This window comes from Danaus plexippus, chromosome 5 (assembly GCF_018135715.1).
Source record: "Danaus plexippus chromosome 5, MEX_DaPlex, whole genome shotgun sequence".
Classification (NCBI taxonomy): domain Eukaryota; kingdom Metazoa; phylum Arthropoda; class Insecta; order Lepidoptera; family Nymphalidae; genus Danaus; species Danaus plexippus.
In genome coordinates this window covers 6,034,100-6,054,383 of record NC_083539.1, presented here as the reverse complement: position 1 = coordinate 6,054,383, position 20,284 = coordinate 6,034,100, and the positions used below count along the sequence as shown (strand labels likewise).

The 20,284-nt window shown below is 32.2% G+C and overlaps 1 long non-coding RNA gene across 1 annotated transcript; it reads right to left on the bottom strand.

Annotated features, from left to right (window-relative positions):
* Positions 1-441: 441 nt before the first annotated feature.
* Positions 442-20,283, bottom strand: LOC116769201 (uncharacterized). The gene is made up of 2 exons (XR_004353446.2): positions 20,236-20,283; positions 442-1,278 (listed from the first exon to the last, which is right to left on the bottom strand). It is a non-coding gene; the product is annotated as an uncharacterized LOC116769201 (long non-coding RNA).
* Between the last annotated feature and the right edge of the window lies 1 nt (position 20,284).

Below are 20,284 nucleotides of genomic sequence, written 5' to 3'. Positions count from 1 at the left end.
TACTTTATTTATTTTTTTTGTATTTATTCTAATAATATTTACAGGAAAACGCACGCTACTGCAAAAAATATGTTAAATGTGATATTAAAATCAACTCAAAAGATCTTAAAGACCTGAGCATATTTGATATAATTTATTCGATACACTTTGCAATAGTATGGTAATCATAAAATCAACCCCACCACTTCTCATTTAGAATATATTTATAAAAAAATTGCTAAGAATTCTTGCAAGAATTCTAAATTAAACCTTTTTTTTTATTAGAATATGAATATCGGAGGTGAATTTAATGAAAAAAGGTGACATTTCAATAATTATGTTTTCGATCATCGAAACGACAGAATCATGATCCGTATTCAGATATCAGTTAAGAGTAAGTTAAGAGCTGAAGAATCGATTCAACTCTACGTTTTGGCAGATAAACTGCGATTCCGAGTGAGCTATAGTGGGGCAGAATTCGCACGATAAATAAAAACACAATTCCATTTGAAGCTGGAGGCTGCGGCGCGGCTGTGTCCGTGTACCTCAGCAGGCGTTCAAGATTTATACATGGAGACATGGGACAATATATCACAAGCAGAACAACGCGGGAACTTATCCTATACCTAGTGTGGAACTGCCACTGTACTGATGGCATAGATAGCAGATCACCCGTCCCGATACCAACAAACAAAGTGACACTCACCAGCCATCTCGCCCATTGACATCATACATATGTATGTATGTATGTATGTTATAGATGGAAATTTAAAATATATAATATTGACAGAAGCTAATTAATATTAATAGAAACGTGTATTTAATAACGAGTCGAGATTAACATAACGTATGCATACATAACTCAAGCTAAGCGATAAATAAGCGGACATCGAAACATGTATTTTTCATACGAGCTTCATATAATTTATAGTCGACGATGATATCGCGACTGGTTCTTTTATTTGTGAAATAGTGATACGCGGAGTGTGCTCGGTAAGCGTTACTAACGGGAAATTTTGACAATAAATCTTCGGCAGTCGATTGCCTAAGCGTTCGTGTGGGCTGGCACAAAAATTTATTCGACAGTCGAGTTTGATATCTCGATCTTTGGACGTCAAACCGAGTCGGGCGGGTGAAGTAAATCAAGTAGCTATAGAACAATCCGCAATACACATTTTACAGCCAACAAAATGGCAGAGGCATGACAAATTACGAAACGAGCTGACTGTTTTGATATCCTACCACCTACCACCTCTACACCTACCCAAGCATCGACAACGCATTACACGCGACGACCACCTGAAACAAAAGGAAAGCGAAATTAATAAAACGCCAATCATAAAATAATAGCTGTACAAATAATAAGCTCTTAACGTTATTGATTCCATATTTATATTTATTAAATTATTATCATAAACATACATTTCAAAATAACAACACCTTATATGAATAAAGCCCCAAGGCCGTGCACAGCGGAGACTAACAGCTAAGTCAATTTATCGCTCACGCAAACGAAGGATTTTTAAAACTAAGTTAATTTCTAGCGTAATGTGAATTTGATAAAATGCCGTATCTCTGGCAGGCAGGCTCCGACGAGCCGGCTCTGAAATTAAGATGTAACATGATGCGGGAACGAGCAAGAGCTGCTAGATTTATTGCTATACCACTTTGCATATGCTGATTTACAAAGATGTTGGACATCACACGGAGATGATTCTGTGTCAACTATATAATTTTATTTGCATATTTTTAAGAAATCAGTCAGTGAATTGTACTACAATTATATATTATGACGTTTTATTTCAGTTGTTTTATGTTTAGATATGAAAATCAATTTTACACAATTTTAATTAGTTTTTGACACATTTATCATAAAAACATAAATATTGGTATTATTATTCCAATCGAAACAATAACTCATAATAATCAAAATATCATATAAAATCAAACAAATCTGTAGGAATAACACTTTAGGCCTTCTTTGAACGTGTGTTTATCAGCTCTATAAAGTTCCCTGTGCTGATGTTGCCTGTTCTGTAGACGCGGGGCTGTCTGCCGTCCGCAGCAGAAAGAAATAACACTCGTACATTAATGTACAACTACTAAGCTTTAACTACGCATTTTATATAAATTAAATATAATGCTTTTGATTTGATGATCTCACATTCAATTACATTCCTTAAACGTCTAAGTTCTTAATTACATTAAAATTTTCAGACCTTCGACATGACAACAACAGACATATATATCAAACAAAAAACATTAATGTTGATAAAGCTAATGTCCTATTTTAGTCCTGACCAGTAAGAACAATAGAAGAGCAGTGCTCGCTCCGTCAAGTACGAGAGACCATAAATCGAATAGGACGAGTAATTCGTTGAATTACAGCATGCGCCAGCCACCGGCCGACTCGAAATTAGCTCCCACAGAGATAAATTGACGGCCCGCTAAATAAATTATTTGGGAAAACCGAGAAAAAACGGGCGTCTTCCCTTGATAAGGGTTGCAGGCATTCTACCGTGGAAATAATGAATATCAACTGGCAAGTTTTGAATTAGATGTTATATTTAATTAATGAGATACTTCTTTTAATAATGAACCGTTTAGGAGAAGTATTAAAAAACTACACACAGCGTTACAGAATTTATAAACCTATGTTCTTAATGTTATGTTATGTTCTTAATGTACTTTAACAAAACAACGCTACTGAAGGTTTTTAACTCACCGCCGTCTGATTCATAACAAAAAAAAAATTACTACCGGTAAGTAGTTGATAATAAATATGTGCAGTATTTTATCACTGTGACGTGTATCTTGACCATCAAAAAGTATTACAAATAGTTGTTTTACTGTGTTTGTAATAAGAAAAAGTATATAAAAAATTATTGTAGAGTGATAGTTACATTGAAAAATATTATGCCGTATAAAGTAGTTAAAGCGGTATATGTTATATTTAAGTGCATTAACGCGTTTGCTGCACACAAAAGGGTTGGTACACCCTTTTCTTTCAGCGGGAATTAATCTTAGTTGTATATTCGAGATTTAGCCGGCAATAAGAAAGACACATAGGTGGGCTTACAGAGGGGCGCGAGTGGCAAATTGTCTCAGATTCAACTTCCCTGCGAAGATTTTATTACATTCGTTAACGCATATTAGATTAATGTGTAAATTCTTTAAATTTGTATGAAAATTAGAAATAACCAAAATATTCTTTTTCTTAAACAAAGATTTTTTTTTTAAATGTTGAATATAATGCTTTTTTTGTAACAGTAAGGAAAATATAACCGCCATCTTGAATGCCAAAATGGACGAAGAATGATTCATACATGCTATATTAAAAAAATCTATAGAGATTTGGATCCCATCTTTAGACTACCCCTACCTGCTATCAATTTTATCCCCACCGACAAATGCGGGCCGATATACGCCATTTTTATTTGTTATGTATTGAAAAAAGTTAGATAGGAGATATATAAAAACGTAGGCGTACATTCTTTAACATTCGTGGCGTTTGAATTAGGCAATTTTTTAATATAAATACATGTTTTTATATGGAAGTTTCAAAAATATTTTTTGAATATTTAGCTAAGTTAAAGACCTACCTATCTAGCCTACAGAACAAAAGTATAGATACCATACGCCTATAACAAACGAAGAAATAATTTATGAATTGTAGGGTAATAATAATAATTAAAAAATATTCAAAAACTGATCTTCGGTTGAGACTCCGAGTCCGCCCCCGTCGCACATAAATCAGGATTTTGGACGGTCGAAGCTAAAATTTTGAACGCTTTAAGCTGGGCGTAAATTTCCTAAAACATGACAATTGAAAAAAAAAAATATCAAGCGATGCTAAGCTATGATGGTTGTTAATATAATTAAAAAAAAACTATTTAAATATTAGTAAGATTATAACAAAAACTTTGTGTTAAGAAGAATAAAAAAGTTTTAGAATTTCCTATTACATTTAATTGTTTATTTGTAATAATCTAAACATCCAATAATATAACTGTACTTAGAGAAAAAAGTAAATTTCTAGGTATAATGTTTACAAAATCATTCAGACTATTTACTTAAACATTTCAACAGTTTTTTTTAAAGTAATTCAAGAACATTTTACTTAATATATAATCAAGAAGCTATCAAAATAATTAAAAAAGTAAACGGAGTCTGGTTATCAGCTAATAATAAGATCATATAACTCAGAAACGTCAGAAGGGATTGTTGAAGTTAACAAGGAGCGTTAGTTGTTAAATGAACTTTCACACTTAGCAGATCAATTTTATTTCTGGAGCGTCTAAGGCGAGGACTAATCCTTCTTTTTTCTTGCTATCTATTTCCGTAACACTTTGTTATGTGTCGCCATTAGGCCGTATATGTTGGGGTCGCTGCTATTAAGTTTCAGACATTAAATTAATTTATTTATAACTACTTTGTTGAGTAAAGCACTCAAATGTTTTTTTTTTTTAATTTTGGGTTAAGTAATAGTTGAAGTAAATAATTATTTTATTAAGTTAAAAATTAAATAACTTAAAAATGTACAGTTATTTTTGTTACAATATTTTTTATTACATACAATTTGACCTTTCACCATTTCAAAAAAAGAACGTCCTCACACATTAATTTCAAAAATCTAGTCGACAAAGATATTAGAAAATAAATAGTATTCCAGGCTTAATAAAATCCTCATGAATCTTAGCTCTATGTCAACGCAAACGAAATATATCACGGGCTTAATTTAAAATGCCGACAAGAAAAAAAAATATTTTTGTTGCCAAATATTGAAACGAGAAAAACTATTTAATCCGAAAACTTTTGTAGGTTGGTACAACAGAATAAATCAGAGCTTCGTCGTCGATGCCAAGCAAATAAGATGATATTATGTTGGCAACATTGCAATTTATACGAGTCCGCATACACAATCTATCATAGCTACCATACGAGTGATACCATCACGTTGTGAGTCCGTGTCCGCTATTAATTACGAATAATCCTTAACGTCGTGATAAATTCCTTTGCTTGTTATACTGAGCTTTTACTAGGTAAATGTTGCCTTATAAAAGTGATAATGCCTGCATTCTGTAAGGAGAAATGTTAATTGATTTTAAACCTGTTCCTTTAACAAATCCTTTCTATTAAGGCGTTGTTTACACGCCTTAACGACAAAAAACCGACATTCATAGTTTTAATGAATATATTTTCACCTTCCCTCCTTTTAAATCGAAAACGTAGGAATTGGTTTAACGAAATTAACTAAAAAACCAAAAAAAAAAAACTTATTCAATTATTATGTATACCTACTATAACAATAACGAATTACAAAAATTATCGTTTGACACACATAAATCTTTTATTTAGCAAATAGATCACAGCGTTTCCTCATTAAAAACAAAGAAGCACGGTGTTTGTTGAGTGGAGAAATTACATTCTTTCATTCCTTAACAAACAAGGGAAAAAATATAACAATTTCTCGGAGATTACTCCTGGGATGTGATCTTTATTACATAGAATCACGTGATCCAACAATAAACTATACTTCATCACTGTTATTTAGTACGCTGCGTTCACACTTATTTTTTCTCTAGAAAAATAACAATCGTGGGCATACATCAACATCCCAGCGCATTACCGAAATCACGCTCTTCATTTATCACATTCGCCTCAAACTATCCCAAAAACGGAAGAGAATAAGTTTAATCTTCCGCGCAGGCTAATTCGATTGCTTTTCCGTTTAAACAGGGATTAGAGTGCCATAAACTCGTTTGTTTATTAAAATGATACGATGTAACAAATCTCGCAGCCACACACGACGAATTACTGACCCGGCGCAGGAAAGTTGGTAAGAATTACATTAAAAATTTGCTCTTTCATCATAGTTATGTTCAATCACGGTAAAGTGTATTAAAATTAAAATTAACAATACTGTTGGTTAACCTCCTAGTTATTTTTATAACAATAAAAATTAAAAAAAGTAAATATTTTCGAAGCCAGATTTTTAATTGAAAATATCAGGAAATGTCGATTAAACATTATTTTAAATCAATGACTGTAAAAGATTATTTTTAAAAAATTAAAATAAAATTCTAACTCCAAACAGCGTTTCTGAACGGAATGCCGCAAGATGGCGCCGGCTCGAGACACGATTTGTCAAAAGGAAAACAAACAGCACAGAAATAGTTTCAGTTGACAAGTTTATAGCATATCGCAATCTTGCTCCAGTGATTTTATAAGTTTATTTAAATTCAACAATAACAAACATTAAAATGCTAAAGTTATTTGTTACGACGAACAACGTAAAGCTTTTTATCATTAGCTGGAGATCAAGTTGATTTTTAATGAACATTTCAAATAATGGAATTTTAAAACAAAAAGGTTCCCCGCAGATAAAAAAAAAATAATCTTTAAGGGATGAACATAGATTAAATAAAAGTTGCTTTATATAAGATATATCTGAGGTAATAAATATTAAAAAGCTACTTACATTAGAGTCAAAACACGTAACTAGTTTCAGTGGATATTTGTCTAAGCAGAAGCTTCTGGGAATGAAAGAAATATAAGGAGGACTAATCACGGACGACTATTTTGACGCATATCAAGCAAATTATAAATATTGGACACTATGTTATTAAATAAAAATTGCATAAACCTGAGAAGTTGTTGAGGAAACGAAGGATATGATTAATGTTTAATTAATTTGTTTCTATGAATGATATAATTCCTTTTCCGGTATCAAGTCTGCGGGCTGCTTAAGAGGGTTGAAGTTAGGCGGGACAAGTGCGCAACAAGAATAATACAAAATGTTTTTCATTTTCTTTATGTCACCCCCGACAGTCGTAAAGGCATTAAGCGTGACCGAACTTTCGTTTGATACCGACTGTGAGAGCATACATTGCACTTTAAAGGATTTAATATTTGAAAAAAAAAACACAATTTTTCTATGATAATTCATTTAAACTAACCTGTGCTGAAACAATCGAACTTCGCTTATCTATGAGAACAAAATAAAGATACTTTTTTATTACAGTTCTGTTAAAGTTCCTTATCATCAGCAGCGTTTTCAAAATAAATTCATAAAAACAGTTGATTTCTATTTAATATAAATTTCACACACGTAGTGCTGTTTCCATTTTTATCACGAATCCTGATTCAAGACAGAGGGGAGAAGACACATGGATATTGAAGAATTAACAAGATTCCGCCGAGATAAAATAACAAAGGAAAAATCTCATTAAGTGCGAGATATCAAGTATTTTTTACCTACTACTATATTAAATATACACAATCAAAATGAATATTAATTATAATAAGGCGAGGACACATTTTTGTATGTTATGTAATTAATTATATATATTTCATGACTGGTTACAACCACAAATAACCAAGTTAGGATGTATTTTCACTTTATCTTGATCATACATTTTTTTTTAACATAATAAGGTGTTATTTATTACCACATTATTACTTATTATAACTGACAATACCCAATTAAGTTATATGGACATTATTAAAAACATCTATGGCGTTTACTTAAGGCTTCTTTAATAGATTTATGGGGAAGGAAGTTGCACATAGGAATGGGCTTTTGATGTAAATTAAACTATCATTATGGGAAATTGAATTCGTGGTGTTATTTTTATGGTTTGTGTGATGCTAATCGTGTGTTCAACTCGTTTTAATTAATATAGTAGAATGTGACTTCAAATAAGACATTAAAATGGTAAAACTGAATTCTTTATAACGGCTTGAATTGGATCGTTAAGTGCCTCCCGTTTATTACCTAAGTACTAATATATCAAAATTATAATTTCAATAGATAGAGTTGATTATAATCACCTTATTCATTTTAATAACTTATCACAGTAATTTCAGCTTGCTAGAAAATTAATAACTTCAACTGCTTAACAGTCCACACCGAGCGATATCTCAAACTAGAACTGACCCACTACCTGTAGCTCTCAAAATAAACGATATTTTATGACTTGCGATAACACTGGACCTTTTTACAATTCAATAACAAGTATTAAAAAAAATAAAAAGTTTGTCTATTGATCTCAGCAGCTTTTTATTTTCTTACAATTGCGCATTCTCTTTTTAAAGGTCCAATTTTTTTAACGGCCAGTCCTTTATGTTGGATTTTTAAAAATTTAAAATTAAAATTGCATTGTATTTTTTAAAGAGAAAGTCCTCTAGTAAAGTATAGTTGTAGGAAGTCGCCGACGGGATGGGGATGTGCCAAAAAGAGATAAAGTAGTTTTATTGATCTATACGGACGTTCGGGCGGCGCGAGTGTGAGTTGAATGAAACGAAGATAACTTGCCGCCCCAGCTTCGGCTGTCCCTGTCAGTTGTTATGATGTTTATATAGCGCTGTCTCTATCGAGCCACGTGACCTAAGCAGGGTGTAACTCACCCCACAACGGCCATAACTTACTCATAGCGATAGGCGGTACTGTCGCGAAAAACATGTCCACTTTATGTTTATTTTAAACCACTTTTCTATACGTTTGACAGGAATTATATCATACCTGCTTACAACATTTCAACCAACAGGGAATACCTTTTGAAATATTTCCCATACAATCTTTTTAAATAAACACTACATTCATTTAAAACAAAAAATAATAATACACGACTAAATCAACGATCAAAATTATACAGCCATTAATTAAATTGTCATATAAGAAAAAAAAATATATTAAAAAATAAAATTAGATTCCTAAACCATACAGAGCCACATTTTATTTGGCGCTGTTCATACCAAATGTGCATCTCATAAATAACGCCGCTCCTTTATTATTTCTTTCTCTCTCTGACATCCGTCTTGTTCCAGCGCTTTATTAACTCGGGTCAATCCACTGGGGCCTATACAACTTTGATAAAAAACAAATTACAAATCTGCTGTTATTATAATATCATGAAAAATTTTAATTTAACTAACAAATCTCTGCTAGGTTCATAGAGATTAAAACTGATATTATAGTAGTAGTTATATACATAACTGCACTATTACGGTTTGTGTGCTCAAACGAAAAAAAAAAACAAAGTCATTAAAAAAAAATTAAGGCTAATAAATTAACCGACCACTAAAAAACTGTTGTAAATAAACCGACTAATAATTTAATCTGTTTACAAAATTAATATGAAGTGGCTGTAAAGTGAAAATCACAGGAGGTGTAAACCGATCGTAAACGTCAACTTAACGATCACGATAATCGTAAACGTCTCGTTAAACAAATAATTAGAGGTTGTAAAGTCGGTAACATCGGTTAATGCATTTTTACGATTATCCTGTATTAATTATGTTTGTATTATATTTTATGACGTAAAAATATAAAGAAAACAATAATTATTAATTATTTCGTAATAAATTTATTTTTAGCTCATTAAATGAACAGTTATGGTTTAATTTTGAAATTATAACGAAATATTCAGAATACATAGTTTTTTCTTTAATGTAATTAGGAAAAAGTATTCAACTGTATCTAATAAAATGACATTAATTTTTCTTACCGTGCTTACTTTAAAAAAAAACTTGTTATTTAGAAACATGTTAACAACCTCATTTGCATAAAGATATAAAGGTAATAATTTTGTTAAAGTATAAATACGTCTGTTTTTTAAAATTCTTTCACATGTCATACAACTTTGTTTTATTATTGAGTATTTTTGTTTGACGACTGTTTCGGTTTCAAGCGCCATCTGTTGTCGAGTAGTTAGATAAATCGATTTCATTAGTAATCACTAATCATTGGCAAAGTTTAAAAAATAATTTTATAAATTAATAAATAATTTCTGATTAAAAAATAAAGTAGTATCATTTATGAATTTTAAGTTCGTTTTTATTCTGATACAAGAAAATTTATTCATTTAATTTAGCAATAACAAAATATTATACTAATATAAGAAATGTATAACCGTCAAAAGAACTGTATAAAAATATATATGAAAAAAGTATCAGAATGACAGATTTCTAACGATTACGTGACGAGTAATCAAAAAACTAATATAATCAGAATGCTGTATAAAAGTGACAACTCGTCGCCCATTCGAATGAAGCTTTATAACCTCATAAAACATCGCTTGTGGTAATAAAGTGATTTATCCGACAAAGTAACAGCTGATCGTTGTGATTACGCACAATACGAGCGAACTCATAATTTTACAACCAATTTACAAACAATAAAAGTCGGTCTCCTGTCTTATACGCCCATTCACCCTCGATATCTCCATATTCGAAGCCGAAGTAGCAGATCGTAAGTTTTATAGCCGTCCCTATAAAACGATAACTCTCGTTGCAGCTTTCATAAAATATAGATGGCGTTGCTTGAAAGCCTACTGCCATCTGTGAACAAATCGTCGAAGCTTTTTACGACCAATTTAAGTTCGTCACGTCGTAAAATAAATGCTGTATTACGTCGAATGATGACGCTACAATAGCGTTGCGTCATTCCCGTCCAATGAAATCGCAATTGTAAAAGAATTATCGAGAGACATTTTTATCTTTTTTTTTTCTTAATTGATAACTTTTATCATAAAATAAGAATAAGTATAATTACTAATTTCCACTACAATTTAGTGAATGTAACATTTTATTCGCTTTTCTACATTGCATATTATCAGTATACGAAAACACCTTGCAACATTCAGTTGCAACTAAAGTAAGGAATTTCGTATGAAATAAAGAAAATTCAGTTGCGTATTGCGGTATTATATGAAGTGCCCGGCAATATACGAACTGTAAATTGCGTCATAAACTTTCACTCGCCACCGCAGTACGTGTCGAACGGCGAGCTTTCTGAAATCCCGCCTTAAAATAGTTTATTGTTTTGCCGCGTCTAAAGTGAGCGCTGTAGTCGATCGCCGTTTATTTTAGGCGACATCTCTCTTTAGACTGCCGAACTTTTTGAAGAGATGAGACTGAATTGATATTTGTTATTCTAAATCTTTTATCAATTTTGCTTAAAAAAATAAATGTGATATAGGAAATGTGCTCTTATATTTTACATTTCATGAAATATCTGCCTGGACACAAAATATGCTTTATTTTTTCAATTATTTATTTGCAGTATCAGAAGATGGCGCCACTTGTAATGTCATGATCAATAACTACAACATTGGAATATATATACAGTGTCCTAACATCATAGAAAAAATATATAATAAATTACATACACTTGTTCTTTGTTTTACTCAATTATTTTCTTAAATATTATAAACACGATTGCAGTAAACTTTAATGATGTATAAATTACTCTTCGTTTTTTACTTTTTATCTTAACTGCGTCATTTATGTAACTTCTCTATATTTATTTTCCATACTTGATTAGATGATAACATATCATATAACATTAAAGTTTTGCAATTTAAGGTACTTTATGCGTTCCATTTGTCTTCTAGATCTGTTTATTACCAAATATACCCAACAAATTTCTAAAATCCGCCTAATTACTTTCCCGTAGTCTAATCCGCTGTACCCGAACCTTTTACATAAATTCAATCTTAAAAGTTACCCGATATCTGGGGTAATTATAAAAGCGGGGTGAGTGACAAATCCTCTAATAAAACAACAAGAAAATAATTCGGAGAATAAATCGCCCTCGGTGTGAATAGAATAGCAATTATTTGGTTGAGTTGCTTTTGTGAACTATCAGATCTCATTTTTAACTCGAACGAAAATAGAAAACGTGGTTTTCACGTTTTATAAGAGTACCTGAATACGTTTCTTGTATCGGATTTGATGCTTTTCATATTTCTGTACCAAAATGAGAATGTATTTTTTTTTTTACTATATCTGAATAAATTAATTAAAAATACATATAACAAACACTAAACACATATTACTTAAGTAATAATTCTGTCAATATATTGAAATATAATAAAAAAATATTTACTACTATGCTTATTGGCGAGTAAAGAGTAATAAAATCCAATAAGATATTGTAATATACCCATATCAATATTAACCCTTTCAGACCTCGCGTGCACAATTGAGGACATAAAAGTTTTGAGTCTTTTTACTACTAAATTTAAATTTTACGTAAATAAAAACTGTTGTCATCACTTGCGAACATTCTAAATTATTAAAAATGAAACAACTAGCGGCATCTATTGATACGTGTGTGCACTTCTAAGCCATTTTCGGTCAGTTACCAGCGAAACTTTGAACTGAGTAGGTAAGTCATTTTTATTTTATTGAAATTTCAAGTTTTTCTGCTAGATATGTTTTGAAATAAATATAAATGGATAAGTTATACTATATAGGCAAAGAACAAAGTATTTTACATCAAAATTTTTAGTTATTTGTACAATAAATCGCGAATATTCGTTATGTCCACAAACGTGGACAGTAGGTATTGGTTAAACATTTTTTTCAAAATAGGTACTTTGCTGCTGTTAGTAAATAAAGTTATTTTCTGGTAATAAATGTTATAATTTATTATAAAATTTGCGTGGTAAAGTCTTAAATTGTGTTTATTACAGGTAAATTTATGATCAAATTATAATCATGTTTTCGAGGGATGCTTTGAGAGCTTTGGAAAAGGATAACCAGTCGGAATTTGAGCTATCTTCGGATGATGAGGATGTGGGAAATAATAATAATGTCCCATTTGCGAGACACGTTAGGTTGGGAGCCGATGTAGTAACTCAGAATCAAAGAGAGTACACCCCACTTGACCCCCCTGACGAACAAGAAGACGAAGAAAGGTCAGCTTTCAATTACGAGTCCGAGCCTGAGGCGCCAAGAGAGCCGGATATTGTGGAGGGCGAAGAGGAGCAAGTTACGCCGAATGCTGAACTTTTCGATTACCTTACGCCAAAACCGAACATAAAGTGGAGGCATAGACAAATAAATAACACAATACCAACGGATTTCTTGCTACCAATAGCTTTAGAACCCATCGTGCAAGATCCCATTTGTTATTATAATAGATATGTTCCTGTAGAGCTTTTTGAACAAATGGCCGAAATGACAAACTTATATGCAGTACAGTCAGGAAAAACCAGGTTTAAGCCTACGTCCAGCTATGAAATTGAAATTTTATTTGGTTTGCACATGGCAACGGGAGTTTTCAACTATCCAGTTTTGAAAATGTACTGGGAAAATCATATTAGCATTCCACTTTTCACTAACAATATGGCAAGAGATAGGTTCTTTGAACTTCGTAACAATCTCCATTTAGTAGATAATATGAAAAAGCCTACTAATTGCACTGACGTGTTTTATAAAGTAAGACCAATCTATAATGCGATCCGAAGCCGATGCTTAGAAATACCGCTAGAAAAAGAATTGTGTGTCGATGAACAAATAGTTCCTTTTACAGGGAAACATTCTGCTAAGCAGTACATCAAAGGAAAACCTTGTCCATGGGGAATGAAGCTTTTCTTTTTGTGTGGGAAAAATGGCCGTGCCTATGACTTTATTATTTATCAAAATTCTATTCCAGAATTTGACAGGTCACTGATAAAGAAAGTAGGCTTTGGAGCTGCGGTAGTATTACATCTAATGAAAAGAGTCGGTGACAGTAGAGGTCATGAGTTATATTGCGATAATTACTTCTCGTCTTATTACATGCTCCAAATTTTGAAACACAAAGGCATAATGGCTACCTGCACTGCGCGTGTCAATAGATTTACAAGGCCACCGTTGCTTAGTGACAAAGATATAAAAAAGAAACCAAGGGGTTTTGCCGAAGAGATTTGTAGTACGGATGGAGATGTCACCATGGTGAAATGGCTTGATAACAAACCAGCCAACTTAGCTTCCAATTTCGTTGGTATAGGAGAAAAAGATATGGTGAAAAGATGGTCCAAAACAGAGAATAGATTTATAGAAGTCGAGAGGCCTGAAATTGTAAAAAAGTACAATCACGCCATGGAAGGGGTAGATCTCCTTGATCAACTTATGAGTTATTATAGAACGTTTATAAAGTCAAAGAAGTGGCCTTTGCGTATGATATTCCACGCATCAGATTTGGCAGTTGTTCAAGCCTACCGCGAGTATGATATGGATTGTGACTTGCTTGGGATACCAAAAGCAAAACGGCTCGCACTTCTTCACTTTCGTCGACGCTTAGCTGAAAGTTTAGTTCTTCGAAACAAAATATCAGGTGCTAAAAGGGGTCGTCCAAGTAGTTTGAGCAGTCCTTTACCAGTAGTTGTTCCTAGAAGACCAGGAGAAGTACGTCCGTCAACTGAAATTGCTCGAGATGGTATTAGTCACTTTCCAGCTCATGACGATGGTTGTGGAACGCGCTGTAAGTTAACGGGGTGTAAAGGGAAATCCCGCATCAAATGCATAAAGTGCAAAGTGCACTTATGTCTGACTAAAGACAAAAATTGCTTCCTAAGTTTTCATACCTAAGTAACTAAAGTTCCTATTATTTTGTTGTCTTTTTAGAAGATTTTTTATGTTGTTTTATTTTGTAAGAAGATTTATTTTTGTTTTGAAGATGTTTAATTATTTTTAGTTTGAATTTCATACTTTTGTAATAATAAAAATGGCCAAAATCAAGCTATTTGTTATTTGTTCAATTATACCCATACATCAGTTATTATAATCACTTAGGCCGAATGTCCACATTTGATCACATAAAGAAAACATCAATTTTCTCGGAAAATAATCTAATAATCAATTTTTTTTTGTTTTTCCATGCTCAATAGGCGAATATCTAACTGAAATAAAATCGGCTCAAACAAATTCTAAAAAATAAAAAATCAGGTCTGAAAGGGTTAAGTTCGAGTTGTAAGTGACTTACTATGGGTGCGGTTCATTATATTTCCAATCTTATTAGACCCTCCTCATAGTTCTCATACCTCATCCTGATAAGGTGTATGAAGGCCTTGTTTAATTGGTTGTTGAAATGGCGGGACGGTAAGCGATAATGTAGGGAATGTGAAATATTACCGCTTAATTTTCTAAAACACACTACAAACTATAAATAATAGACTTTATCGTTCAAGACTCTATCAAAGTCATTTACTTATGTTACATGTGAGTGAAAATTTTTACATTCAATTTGCATCAAACAATCTAATAAATTTCATGAACCGGTAAATCAGAAGGAAGATAGCATCCGATAGGCTTTTATTTTAATCTTCTTCGAACAATACCGTCATGGAGTTTCTTAGTAATAAAGAATGATAAATAAAGATATACATCGTATCGGAGAGACGACGGATGGGGGTCGCGCAGGACCGAGAAAAAGTTGAAGGGTTAAACCCTCGTGCGGTTATTTAGTAGATGGGCTCTGTCACTAGTTTGATAGTTTTTAGTTATTCGTATTGTAGGGTTAAAGTTTGTACGTAAACCAAACATTGCGATCTACCATTGTAAACTTGTTCGGGAGCAGATAATTAATTGATGTTTTTATTTTTATATACGTACCTTTTATATTTAATAGATTATATATTTTAAACAGCAGATTAAATGATTTAGAAGACGTTAAAAAATGCAATATCGAGCTCATTGAAGGCATACGTGCTTAGCCTAGTAAATTGTAGGGTATAATAAATAAAGCTGGCGCATGCGCACTGCGGTACGCACTCTATTAACAACTGCGATTTCAATTAAAACGCCTCCGACAATTTACTGCTCTTCTAATTTAAACACTTTTGTCGCTAATTCCTATTGGATACGGATAAGTCACATAAAAAATTGTTTCCCCTCTATTTGTTATATCATGTCTAAGAAAATAATAGGACTAGGTAAGTATCTATGTTTAATATATTATCTGTATGGGTATTGTTTTCTTTGAATGTTATTACCTGTGTTATATATTTGAGTTATTATGACCTCAAAAAATAGTTGTATGTTTTTTTTTTAAAGAATTAAATAAATTTAAAAATATATTATAAAGTATTGTGTTATATCCCGTGTAGCCCGGGGCCCGTGCGACGCTCTTGTTGCATGTCAAATGCATGTTTTTTTTTAAAACGTATTTACATAAAAACCGCCCACAATATGTATCTTAAGTGCTGTTTTAAATAATTACACAGATTTTAACATAACATAAATTTTTTAACACACATAACATTATTAAAAATTATTGTTTATAACGAGTGAGACGTGTAACCTGGTGTAGCTATTGAACGTAATGATTAGGTAAATGTTAATTTAATAACATTATTTAAAGATTAGATAAAAAACAAACGAGAAATATAGAACGTAAAAACTCAAGCTATATAATGAAACATTTAAAAACGCACGTTAATAGTTACGATGGCAATTACATAAACAAATATTATTTGTCGCCGCAAACCGCACCTCGAGTTTTATGACTTTTGATGTCATAAACCAATAAAATGAAAGTTGGAAGCGAACAAGCCAGTGATAATGAAGTTTTATTGGTCAGTTTTACCGCAGGCCCCCGACGAGTTGTTAAACGTACTAACACGCAACTCATATTATCACAGTTAATATTAGCTTTGATGTTCTCTGATTGGTTCGAAATTTTATTTAGAAAACTTTTTTTTTTGCATCTATAATACTGTAAATGACTGTTTAAAGAAATTACATAAATATGTATTGAACATAAAAGTTTGTAAAAAAAAAGCGCCTTCCTAAATAAACATCGCAATAAAATTATATATCACCGAATAAAAATATGAAAAACATAACTAGTAAATTAATTTTGATTTATAAAATCTTAAATAAATGATTACCTTCGAATACTATTCAGTATATTCAATTTACATTATTTAAATAAAACGTTTACGAAGACCTAAGTCGTAAGATATTTGTTAAGAAAAATAACGAATAATGTGTATTTAAGCATGTTCCGATTTAGTAACAAGTTTGAGACGGACAGAGAAGACAAGAGAATTGGCACAACAATGGCCATTTGGGAACCATTGAAACGGAACCCTAAAAACGTGTGGGGGTAAAACCTAAATAAAATAAAAGAACGAACGATTTATTTCTTATTGAGCCGATGTACCAATATCTCGCTTTGATGAGATAACTTTGATACATCTTGTTTAAAACTAAATAATGCTACATAAAAAGTCAATCAGGTTAATAATATTTATTACTTTATTTGCCGCTAACGTCATGCAAATTTATGTTTATATATTCGATTCCGTATGTTGTTATCTAATGTTAAATAAACGCTGTCAAGGACTTTCGGTCCAAATATCTCGTGTAGCGTGTTCTTTTATCTATACACTGTACACCCACATACAGAAAGAAATAGGGTTACATACATCATAATTACATATTATGTTATATTTATACTACACGATCTTTTTATAAGTAACTTATTGGCATTATTATCGACAGGAAATATATATTAATGTTTTAAATTAAAATGTATATAAGGAATAATTAGAGATACGGAATTTGGATGTCTGTTTCTCAAGAAAATATTTAGTGTGTTTTAAAATATTAATGAAGCCTTCAATACATACAGTTATTAACGAATTTTTTTAGATTACAGTATAATGTATATTATATAAAGTTATTATACAGGAAATGTTATTTGAAGTGGATAAAGTCAAACATTACAGAGACCATTGATTCATATGTAAAACGTATTTATTGATCGGTGCAATTATAGTAAAGAGACTATTAAGTAGGCAGTTTGGATAGATAGCGTTTGTTTATGACTTCAAGTGTGCAAAGGCTCATTGGCTTTAAATTAATAGCTGTCATGGGATATATCGTATTGGGATTGCGTGACATTGAAGAGAAATGGTAATCACATCGTATAGTAGAATGACGACAATATTAAATTCGCCAATAAAAATAATCATTAAACAATCAGTGATTTGTAAATATAATATAATATAATATAATATAATGAATTCCTTCTTATTGTTTCTAAGCGAAGGAGTCAGGGTATGAGCGTGTACAGTTAATTAAATAAATCGTTATCGATTAAAGTGTTTTGCGCGGGTGAGTAACCTATGGGACATGTAGAGTCGTGAGCGGGGCAGGCCGGGTGACGAGATAGTATCGACACGAGTGAACCAAACGGGCCTTGCTTTATAAGGTACTGTATGAGGTTCCTGTATTCACTTTAACATATATCTACTATAAACCGTCCATTCTATTGGCATCGATATTATTTTACGTATAATACATATTTGAAAACGATTTCGTGTCCAACTTAATTCTTATAATAGCAGTCTTTTTTTTTTACTTTACAATTTTTATAAGAATTCACATTAAGCCGCTCAGCGAATTGTTTGCCAAATAAAAAATCTATCGAATTTCTGGATATCGACATTTAAATGGTATAAAACCTGAAAAATTTGGCCCGTTCCAGAGTTGAGTAACCTAACAGCTATCGAACACATAAATAAGAAGTGAGCGATTTGGCTCGCGTCGTTGGAACTGCACATAAGAAAGATCTCTGATCGTCTCAGCGGCTGGAGTTGTATATAAGAATGTATTCAACGGCGGGAGGTCGAAGTCACCCCCCCGCACCCCACGGCCCTCACCGGCACTCCTTTTATTACGGCGGAACAGGTCCGGGAGCCTTATAAAATTGCGATATTTTAATAAAAAACTGCCACTGAAAATCAATTAATTCGTGAAAATTATAATAAAAAAAAATTCTGCCCGCTGTACCTACTGATAAATCACTCATGTATTATTCAAGTGTTCATCAAATTAACTCAAAATTATCGATTTTATAATGGCGGCGATTATATGAATTTTCAAACGGCATTTATGCGTAATTATCTTCGCTTGAAATAAAAATGTTCGTTGCATACCTACAGGTGTTGAAGACTAGTTTGGAAAAAATATATATTTTATGGCGTTAAGTTTTTACCTTACCTACGCCTAATCATTAAGGAGTACGAAATGAATCTATCCTAGTCTATATATAGTGATTATGTTTAATAGTAATGGTGACGGTGGAAAAGAAAATATCGCTATAAGAAAAAACTTCGTTAGGCCGCTATCGTTATACTGATGAATGAAATGATCGAATTCTCGTATCATATATTGTGTTTTTACTGAAGCATCTGCTTTTCACGTAAAAGTATCGCTACCTTTTAATTAAGTGAGAAACAAGGCGTGGAACTAGTCATTACTCTTAATCACTCACCGACTAATGAGATCGTTAAAGTCTTAAACCGCAATTGTTAATATTTCGTGAGAGTAAAATATAAACATGCCGATACAATAATAACAAAAATAACAATTAATTGCGAATATTATATACTAATATATTTCATCAGTACATATATGTTACGTACATAGTATTCAATTTTTTTGTATCGAAATAAGTAATTTGTCCGCTTTTGTCAAGTTCATTTCTGAAAGAGGCCACAAATTTATTGCCAAATACAGTCAGCAGAATTACACATCATAGCTTGGATGCCTTACAATTTCCTGCCAAGTAACTTTTTATTGACTTTTCATTGACTTAAGTGACTATTATTCATAAATCACGTAAGCAACGTCTATTTCAGGCTTCTCTGTAATGAGGAACTAAAAATACAACTACTAATAACATAATAATTTTATCTGCTGTGTTATTTCCTGTCAAGTCTATGAATGTGGATAACTTTAATGTTATATGTATTGATATGGATTTATACAATAATTAATAAATAAATCCTTTTATCAATAATGAGATGTTCACTATCCTTTTAAATTTTTCTTCCTATCCGTATGAGTGCAGTATAAGGACTCCAAGTTTTTAGTGATTGCTGGAATCTTCTCAGCCATATTTGGTACGAGAGAGATTACAGTATAGAACCAATTTAATTAATAGTCCGTCCCATCGGTTATTTTAAATGTAAAGGAGATGAAGTCATTACTAATTCGTAATAATAAAGATCTTTAAAAGGTGTTCGAGTTTTTATCCTTCTTCGATTCACACCTAGTGACTGAGTTAGCTGTTGAATTTAAATATATAAGGTTGAGAAATACCATAAAATGTTACGGTCAATTAGTTGTTAAAAACGAGTGTAGTGTCTTATTATTTACGTTAATATAATACAACATGACAATTATTGTTGTAGGTATTCGGAGTCACTTAGAATTCTTTCATGAATTTAATTAAGTTACTGGGAAATGTGAAGCTGTGACCACCCCTCGACAGCGGAGCGGAGACGGTCGGGAACATCAAAGGCGACATCGGATCGGTATAGTAAATTAAAACATTGCAAAACAGCAATGCCATAGAAGTCTCGCTTGGAAGATTTCAAAAATGGCGTCGCGGATCGGTTGGTGACGACGAGTCAGTTTTTCGCAACCGTCTCCACTCGATAAATAATGCCGCGGACTTTGACAAAAACTCACCTAGTCCTGTTCGGTGGCCGGCGGCGCCCGCTCCCCCGTCTCTCCCCCT